Below are 11251 nucleotides of genomic sequence, written 5' to 3'. Positions count from 1 at the left end.
AAGTAAAATATATTTATGTAATTAGATCTAATTTCTAGGGATATTGCTAGAATTTCCCAAAAAAAAAAAGGAAAAATTGCATAAAATTCCTTATATTTTAAAAATTCAGCAAAAAGACCTCTTCTAATTTGAAAATTGACAAAACAACATTTTGTGTTTTAAAAACTCATCCCACTCTCTCTTTCTTTTACCACAATTGTAACTGAGTTAAATTTATGATGCTTGACCATTATATCATTACATTGACTGACTTATATTATGTATAAATAATTAAAAATTATTTCAAAAAATTATTATTATTATTATTATGAATGTGTATAAAAAATATATTTTTATTTTTTTGGTATTGTTAAAAAAAATTAATATTTTTTATTTTTATATTATAATAAATTTAAATATAATTTATTTAATATTTTTAATATTATATTATAATATTAAAATTTGTTATTTGTATAATTTCTATAATTAATTAATATCCATATTCATTGAGATAATTAAATTTTAAAAACGCCAAAACAGTCCTCAAGTCGCACCACTCGCACGTGTAGTGTACTCTAAGTCAGATTTTAACAGCAAAGGGATTTTTTGGTAAGAGTTTACAAAATACGAAAGGACTTTTTATCTATTTTTAAATCACCAAAAAAAATATAATTAATTTAATAAAATAGAGGAGGTAGAAAGGAATTTAACCAAAAAAAGAAAAAAGGTATTGGTATTGATATTTGTGATTAATGTTGGGCTAGTCCAGGAATAATGGGTAACAATCCATGTAGATTGAGAGGGTCTTTCCCAACATTGTGGTCCGTACAATAATATAATACTTGTAAATGTGGTATATTATATATGTTTTATCATAATTTTTTAAAATAAAATATTTATATAAATTATATTACTAATTTTATCAGAGTAAAAAATTATCTAAAAATATATATATTTGATAATAAGGTAATATAAATATTTTGATTTATAAAAATATTGACAAGCAAAAATAAATAATGTTGGAAAAATAAAAAATTACATACGAAGAAAAAAATTATGGAAAATCATAATAAATGGAGGAATTAAAATAATTAATTAATTTAAAAAATTTAGAATAAAAGACATGTTAAGACTTCACAGTAAAATATAAATTTACTATCCATATCCCTATGAACGACATTGACTAGGGTGATTAATTCCATAATATCAAATTCGATCCAACTAAAATTTTAATATATTGAAATTTTGATATGCTAACATTAAAACCTCTTTGCTCCTCTTGTATTTCTTCATCAAAATATTATATTAATATTTTTTTTTAAAACTGCACCAGAAGTTTGATGTAAATAACTATTTTTAAAAAATAAGTTCGAGGTTATGGATGTGAGTTCTATTGAACGTGTGCGTATTTGTCTTGATTTATATGAGTTTTTTAAATTTTTTTTATCATTATTAACCATATTAATGTATTAATTGAATAAAATATTGTTCAGTATATCAAAATGAGTTATGGTAATTTATTTAAAATTATTTAAAAAAAAAACTGTACGAACTTTACATATAGCTAAAACTAGAAAATGATATATATATATATACTTGCAAAGTTTTTCCATTTTTGGACCAAATGATTACTTTCTAATGAAAAACATTAGAAAGACACCCAAAAACAGGAAGAAGAAGGTTGTAAGTCAAAAATCAATTCTTGCAAAGCACTCCAAACATTCCCCGTAGCTTATGGCTTTTTTGAATTTGGTGATGTGGATTTATTAATGAGGATAAATTACAACAACTTATCTCGAGATGTCATAATTACGAATGTTTTCTTATTAATTGAAAAATTATATATACATGTCTGATATTTGAAGAAATTATGTAATCATTTGATGAAAGTATGAACTTAATTCAACTTTACTTTTACTGTATTTTTTTTAAAGTTAAAAATTTATAAAAAAATTTGAACAATATGAATGAAAAAAATTTAAAAATTATAAAAACATATCCACTTAATCCAGAAAATAGAAAGTTTTTTAAAAAAAAAACTATAACTTTTAATCCACAATGGCATTTTAGTTAGTTCATTATAAAAATAGATGAAAACCTAACGGGTTGGGCTAATTGTTAGACGATCGTTAAAATCAATGGAGTATTAGTAATTTTTTAAACAACGAGAGATAATTCGTAATTATATGAAATTTTAGAAGAATTCATTGTAATTTATCCTATTAATTATGAGGGTCGGGGTCGGGGTGAGTGTGTTTGAGAGTGTTGGTCTCTCCGTCACCTAATCATTTGGTTTAGGAATCTAATGTACAGAAGGACTCACCCTCACACTAAAATTACCTTTCTTAAATTTTGAAAACTAAACTTGAATAGGACCTTTTGTTCGATATAGTTTTGATCTCGGCTCGAATTTAATTTAATAGCTGAAAAAGATAATGTACTTAAAAATATCTAACTATTCAAAGTTTATTCGTGTTTGATCCAATTGAAACTTGTTTGAGGCTCGATTAAATTAATAATTAAATCAAATTTAAAGATAATTTCTCAATCTCGATAATGAAACCAAATTCATTTTACACCTTTATCGGAAACGAGACCGTGAAAAAAAGGTGGGCTTGATGGAGACTCAATTGTATATGTAGTGCTGGCGTTAATGTTTTGTTTTTTGGATTCTCCAATTGTTCCGTCACCAGAGTCGGGAACAAATCAAACAATTTGATATTCGATTGAAATCAATAGCTGAAAACACATTTAAATTTGATTTGTTAAACGTAGGAACCAAATTTAACTAAAAAAGAAAATTATTGATATGCCTTCAAGCTCGACTCGAACTTGATTAGTGCAGAAATAATAAAATGTACTTGAAAATAGCAAATTACTCGATCTCGAATTCATACTTGATTTAATTAAAACTCGTTTAAGCTTGATTAAATTAATAATCAAATTAAATTAAATATGAATTTTTCAAATTTAGTAATAATTCAAACAAACTTAAATAATGATACGTTGGGTTCGATTGGAATCATTTTACAGCCTTATTTGTTGCTATCTTATTAAGGTTATATCTTCTTAATTAGGCATTTAAAGATGAACTGTGCAGTGAAACATGAAAAATATACATGAATTTAACTCTTATGTGTAAGATAATTATACCTTGGTGCGAACGGACACGATAATTTATCTCATAAGATACAAAGACTTACAATTTCAAAATTTTGAAAACAATGAACCAAAAAATATTTTATAACTATATTAATAAAAGACGCAGTGATGATTTTGAAAAATACTTTAAAATAATTTTCAAGTTGATTCAGTTGAATGAAATAAGAGGCCCTATTTATCGAAGCTGGAAATATGATATTGGATAGACATGTCTGATTGAAAAAGATAATTACAAAATGTTATGACTTTTCATTCGCATTGATGCATCATTTCGCCCCAAATGACGTACCATTTCACTAAAATAAACACATCGTTTCAATTAAATGGTACACCACTTAATTTAGTGATTGACTACATATTTGGTTAATTAAACATGATTGAATGATAACTGAGCATTGTCGTGCGATGCACATCGTAATCAATAACTTGCTGAGTTTAAATTTTCCACCAATATGTAGAAAAAGAACTTGAGTGGAGAATCCACAGTAAGAACTTAAGAACTATGTTTAGTTAAACATTTATAGATTTCAAAATCTTATAATATGGATTAATTTGAAATAATTTCTTAATATCTCACCCTCAAATTCAAATCGATTAATACAAATACCGGTCTAACTTTGTTCCTGTTTTGTATAATATGCGAATTTTATTACATTGTTTAGTACATTCAAGTTGAATAACTGATTCAACGCATCAACGATCCAACTCAACAAATTTGTACAAATGAAATAAAGAAACGACAAACTAATATGAAAACAGATATATACTCGCATTCGTGTCATTTGAACTTATATCTTTTTTGTTGCAAAGTTTCAACCTTACCAATCAAGTAAGACCCTCATTTACGTCTGAATATATTACAAATACCCAATTTTTAACTTAATTGTCTATTTAAAATTAACATATAACTTTAAATACCCCTGATAACATCGACTACATACAATCATCTCAATATCTGCTTACAATATAATACATCTTTTAACTCGAAGTTAATTTTTCTAAATCTCCATGAGTTTTTTTTTTCAAATCTATTACGTCTTCTATTTTATTTTTTATTTTTTAAAAATATTTTACTTACATAATATGTATATTAAATAAAATAAAAATTAAAAAAATTAGAGATAACACTAACCGTTCCTAACCTATATTTTATTTATGCAAATTATTCCTATATTATTGGATAATTTCACATGCACAAAAAAAAAAAAAAGAACGTCAACATCATTTATACAAATTATCAATACTTTTTAAAAATTTACAGATATATTCTCAAAAAACATTAACATTCTTACATAAAGAGAAAAAATGCAAGCAACTCTCTTGTGATATCATAAATGAGCAAATTACCCCCTTAAGAAAAAATAAATAGCGATTTACCTTTCTATATATTTTAAAATACAATAATTTATCCCCCTATGATTTTTAAAATGAAGCAATTCACCTCCCTGTATAAGGGGGTAAATTGCTTCATTTTAAAAAGTACATGGAGATAAATCGCTATATTTTTCATAGAGAGGTAATGTGCCCATTTTCAATATCATAGGGGGATAAATTGCTATTTACCCTTACATAAAATATTATTATTTGTTTTACTGTCGTCGATGATTTTAATTAAATAAAAAATATGAATAATTTATATAAATAAATTATAGATTATAAGATGTAAATGTAGTTATTTCAAAAATTTTAAATAGAAAAAAGTAATAGTGAGTTGAGCGTTGTCCACGGGCAAGCTCCATAGTTCCATACTTGGGGTCTCACACGATCCCACCCAAAACCAGGAGATGTGGCCGCCGCGGGTCCCTCCCCCGGTAACTTTACCACAGTTTGAGGAACAAACATACGGCGTCACTACACATCGCATTAAGGTGTCCTTTTCTGTTTCCGAGTGTGTGTGTGTGTGTGTGTGTGCAAAAGCCATGAAAATATGGAGCGGTTGTTGGGGGGACACGAACACGACATTGTCACTCTGTTGCCCAATTCAAAGCATCCTAAGAACAATTCCTTATAACTAGTTGTTGAAATATGTTGGATCTGTGTACATAAGTTAAAATTTTAGTATATTTTTTTGTTAAATTAAATTAATAATAATCATAAATAAAAAATATTGTGAGAGTTAATTACTCTACTTACACATTAGGTCCTTAGGTTGTTGGTCCGTAACTTACTCTACTTACATAATTAGTCATTTTCTTGACAAATTTAATACTGAACATCTCACACTTGGTCATTCATTTTGCAAATTTAGTCATGTGTTGATAATTTTGATCCCCTTCAAACTGTAACGGATATCATTTTTTATCCTGTAACTATGCATTGTTATGATCAAAATTGTCAATACAGGACTAAATTTACCAAAAAATGATCAAATGTAAGATATTCAGAACTAAATTTACAAAAAAAAAATGACTAAATATGTATATGAAGTAAATGACCAAAAGTGCAAATAACCCAAAATTATGGGATCAAAATATAATTTTTTCAAAAATTAAATATCTTGTACAAAAATAAATATGTTTAAGGACAAATGTACTAATTGTTTATACACATTAAATGTGTGTGACAAATACAATATAGTTATAATAAAGAAAGCTACAGATAGTTATATTACTTATTCAACGAATTGATGATGCAAGTCATTTTTAATTAAAATTATATATAATTGCATGAAAAAAAAAAGACAGAGTAATGATAATTTAAGTTATTTTATTGAGATATCCTGCGTAATTACCTTTAATTTTTTATTTACTTTGTTTTGAAATGCCTCGATGTTAGTAGTTAAAGCCCGCTATTATAACTCATTATGGCTGGATTACATTCCTAAAGTAATCTATACCACTTAATCGCACCAGCCCAAGTGAAAGAGGCCCAATAGTATAGATAGATAGATAGATGAAAAATTATTGTATGGATCATATTTAGCAAAATCAAACCAATTACACTTGCTCTGTGATTGGTCAGTTTTCTTGAACTGTACACCAATCACACAACAAGTATATTGTATTTGCTATATTATTGATTCAGGTTCGATCGAGTCGGATTTGAACTAAAATTTCCCATTTTAGGATATTACAAATTATAACTGCTCTGTTTCATTTGATAAATAACGCTAGGGTTGGATTTTCAGAAAAATATAAAAAAAAAAAGTTTTTTTAATTTTTAATTATTAATTTCAAAATTACCCAGTATGTAAATTGAAATCAAGAAATAGTGCGGTTCATGATTTCAAGTTCCAGCAGACGTGTGAGTATCCATCTCACTTTAAGTGAGTTTATTTTAATTTTTATAATTTTTCATTATATATGTATATTGATTAAATCGATATAATACTCAGTTCATCGAGATATTATTATAATAATATAATTATCATCTCAAAGGGCAAAAGAAAAAAAAAAGGAAAGAATTATTTAATTACAATAATTGGAAGAGAAGAATTGAAAGGATTGTTGGAGGTGCAGATGCAGGTTGGAAGGGCAAGTGTGGGGGTATATGGAAAGTATGAATGGTTGAAGGGAGGGCAATGGGCAATATTGTTGCCAAAAAGCCAAATATGCAGCTTTACTACCTTTATTTTATTCTATTCCAACTAACATTACATTGCCTTTTCTTTCTCCTTTCTCTTTCAAATAATGGACTACATCTCCCTTCCCAAATTATCTTACACAATCATATTATAATATTTAGACAAATTTAAATATATCAATTAATTTGACTTAAAGTTTTATGATATTTATAAATTAATACTAGATTAGTAGAAATAATTATTTTTAATTTGAGTAGATAAATAGTCGTATTGATTTAGCACGAGTTTATAAATTCAGTAAAAATACATTTTTATATATTAAAAATTACTCATACCAATATTAATGCTCACATATATTTTAATGTATAGACTCTATCCATCCCTAAAAAAAATATAGTGTCTACAATTAGTTGTTCTCACTCGTTCATCACTGTACATATTTTTTCATATTGTGAAGATGACTGAAAAAGTCATCAAACTATTAGAATTTAAAGTCATATGAATCGATACTTTTGTTTTGGGGGGGAAACATCAATTATATGAAAGGTAAAATCGAAATAATAACGAAGATGGATTTAACTTGCACTCTAATATTTCACTTGGTTGATTGGCCAAAAAAAAATATATATATTAGTAATTGAATAATTCGTACACTTTTAACAACATTTCAATATTTGTTTTTATACACATAATAATGTCATGTGTGTGTGTGTCGTTGTCTAGTATAAACACATACAACTTATATAAATACTCAATAATTCTCAAATTCCTATTCACATGTCTAAGTCATTATTACTTTCATGACTAAATTGTTAGCTATAGGTAAAAAAGAAGATACCAACTCTTCAATCCAACAATTAAATAAAAGTAATAATTGTATAATTTGTATCCATCCCTGATTTATGGTCTATTTATACAAAATATCTTTATTTTCTAAACAATTAGACATACTCCCACAAAAAATGTTAACATTATTTACAAAACCACCCATATTTTTAAAAATATTTACGTACACTCATAAAAAATATCAACAACATTAAACAAATTACCCCTACTTTTTGGTTGATATGGGTGGGTTATGTAATTATGTAAAAGACAAGAATAATTTGTGTAAATAAATTATATATCAGATAGTATAAATATGACTCTAAATACAATTGAACTCGATGAACACTCGATAAATAAAATTCAGGTTGGTCGCCTTCACAAATAGTAGAAACCCGTTCATTCACAAGAGAGAGAAAAGAGCCACCCAAACCATGCCGAGGATCGAGGACGGGAGCGGATTTTTTGTGTTTGTAACACTCCCATAGAAAATCGAAACTTGTCCATTAAGAGGCTTATTCGAGAAAAATTCTCTCAGCCAGTAAGATGCTACGAGGATTCCTGCCAACCACTTTTAAAATTTGAAAGACCTTGCTTATTGACAACAACTATTGATTCGAGTCCCAAGGGGTCATATTTCTTAACCGTTCGAGACTATAGCTATAATAGCAAGCCTTCCTTCCACTGATTATGGGTAACACAATATTTGGCGTTAGCACATATTATTTTATTCATAGCTCTCATGTCATTTTACAACTCATCACTACTTTAGTGTATTTGATTTCTATCTTTTCACAACTATTTGTTAATTTATGCATTAAAGTCCCAACGTATTTTTTTATGATTTTTTTTAAGGCTTGTAGGAAATTTGGCTCAAATAACTCAAGTTGAAGAACTATTAAACAAATAACTTTTTGCTCACATCAATATCAATAATTATATACTAAATTATGCATTGAAATATAAAAAATTAGTAACGACAATAAATTAAAAATTATACGGAATAAATATACAATCATTACATACACAGAAATCGAATTCAACACTTTCCGTCAAAGATAAAACCAAAATCAAAATCTACTAATTTTCCCCATCTTGATTTGAAATTTTATAATTAAACCTAATTTAATGTATATATTTTAATATAAAACTATTTACATATTTAATTAGCTTTTTAGTATTTCTATAATTCCAGTAAAGAAATAAATATACTTACAATCATTACATAGATAAGACTCGAATCTAAGATCTTTTGCAAATAAGATAATCACATTTAGATTATTATTTTTAATTTTATAATTAAATCTAATTTAATGTATATTTTAATATAAAATTATTGATATATTTAAGGGTTAAATACACTTTGTACCCCTGACTATATATATTTTTTTCATTTACACCCTTAAAGTATGAAAGGTAACAAAAACACCCCCGACAAAATAATTTGGTATTGATAAGACAAAAATGCCCTGCTCATTTACCCTATATTTTTTTTATTCTCCTTCCTAAAATATATTTTATTAAAAATATCTTTCCTAAATTATTTTTAGTGATTTAAAGTTTTAGTCACATTTTATTTTAAAAATAATATTCATAATTTATTACTTTTATAAATTATGGAACACAAAAAATATTTACAAACTCAATACATAGACATATATTTTACAATGTAAATAAATTATTTAAAAAGTGCATGTAAAGATGTGTAAATACGTAATGAATATAATATTATAGAAAAAATATGTTATATGACCTATAAATTTTTATTCAATTGCACGTCCACATAATAAGTATATATCATATCATTATTTAAGAAAATATAGAATATTATATATTAATTATATCATATATTTTCATATTTTACATATATATATGTTCGGTGTAATATTTTAAATTTATATTAATAATTTATTTTTTAGAAAAATCAATATATATCAACACATGCAAAAATTATGTAAATTTTTTACAAGTTGTGTAAAAGATATAAAGATTGTAAACTTATGGAGTTTACACATATTCAATACTCAGTATAAAAATTATAAATTTTGAGTAGTAAATTAAATTTTTTTATAATAATTCAAATTATATTTAGGAGAATGATTGTAATAGGGATATTTTAGGGGTATAAACAATAAGGGCATTTTTGTCATAAAAAAATCAATATATATCATGAAGGGTCATTTTGTTATATTTTATAGTTTAAGAGTGTAAATGCATTTTTTGCATAGGTCAGGGATGCAAAGTGTATTTAACCCTATATTTAATTAGTTCTTAGTATTTTGAATAAAAGACCTTCTGCTATGGAAATAATCAAGTTCACAATCTACTAATGGAAAAAATTACATTTTGTTATTGAAACTGTAACTGTTTTTATATTTTGTTATTTTTTATTTTTTTGTTGACTTATCATTTCAACTTTGCGAAATTTATATTTTGTATCAACTTTTTTGTCGGAAAAAAAAAAAAACCTAACGTGTGCTGAACTTGTGATATATAAGGCCAATATATGGGTAAAATATCATATATTTAAGGGCAATGTATGGGTAAAATAAAGTATATCCAGTGTATGTGATGTTTTTTACAACAGAAAAAACAATCAATAAAAAGACGGTCATATACAACAAAATGTAAAATTTTACAAAATTAAAAAGACGGTCATATACAACAAAATGTAAAATTTTACAAAATTAAAATGACAAGTTGATACAAGATAAAAAACTCAAATAACAAAATATAAAATTGAGTATAATTCAAATGACAAAATATGATTTTTCATACTAATTTACCCATCTTGATTCAACATTTAACAATTAAACCACAGGAGAGCCGGCCAGGCATGAGCATCTCCCACAACGCTGCGTTTGCGTGCAATAGCCGCAATAGGCAGCACGGGAGGCGCACTAGGCATCCGGCTCACAACAGTCTTAACTCTTAATCATCCCGGTTGCAGGACGCCATTTGTCTCTTAAACATTGATTAACCTAATTAATATGATCCCTATCATTATTTAGCATTTTAATAATAATGGAGGATTAGTTTACTGATTGCATCACTGCATTTCCCTGCCTCAACCCTTTGCCGGTCATCGGTCAACAGGATCTGCTTAACTGCTCATTAACAGCAAAGCGCTTCTGCTAACCCTAATATTTTACTATTTCTTGAATCTCACGCTTTATCATTTGCCTCTGCCACTCCACCCCTTAAATGGTTTCCCAAAATTGCCCTCTCTTTTTGGGCTGAGACTCTATTTGAATGAAAGGATTTGGATTTCAACCAAAAATTTGCAAAAACGGTCAAATTTTTATGTGGGTGATTTATTAAATATTTTGAAAATTTTAAAATAAATGATTTTAGATTATTGCAATGCAAAACTATTTAAATAAATATAGTAGATTATTATTACGATGATAGTGAAGTATGAATGATTCGGTTTATTTATAACATAATGTCTAAAGTTATAAGTAGTATATGTTATCCTCTTTTATTATTATTAATTTTATATGATAAGTTAAATGATTTTTTTTTTGAATTGTGAATAAAATGTGCATTTAATAATATGTATGCCAATTTATATATTATAATTACCTGCAATTTAAATAATTTATTCATATATCCTCTTATTATTTAAGAGTTTTTATAAACCGCAGTTCTCTTGAAACTCATAGTAAATATACAGTAAAAGAGCGTAATTGCAAAAGCATACAAAAAAACAATTGGGATGCGGAAACTCTTTATATACTTGGTTTATTTGGATTAAAAATG

The sequence above is a fragment of the Sesamum indicum genome, linkage group LG2 (genome assembly GCF_026168435.1).
Source record: "Sesamum indicum cultivar Baizhima isolate 11 linkage group LG2, ASM2616843v1, whole genome shotgun sequence".
Lineage (NCBI taxonomy): Eukaryota > Viridiplantae > Streptophyta > Magnoliopsida > Lamiales > Pedaliaceae > Sesamum > Sesamum indicum.
This window is presented reverse-complemented; position numbering follows the sequence as displayed.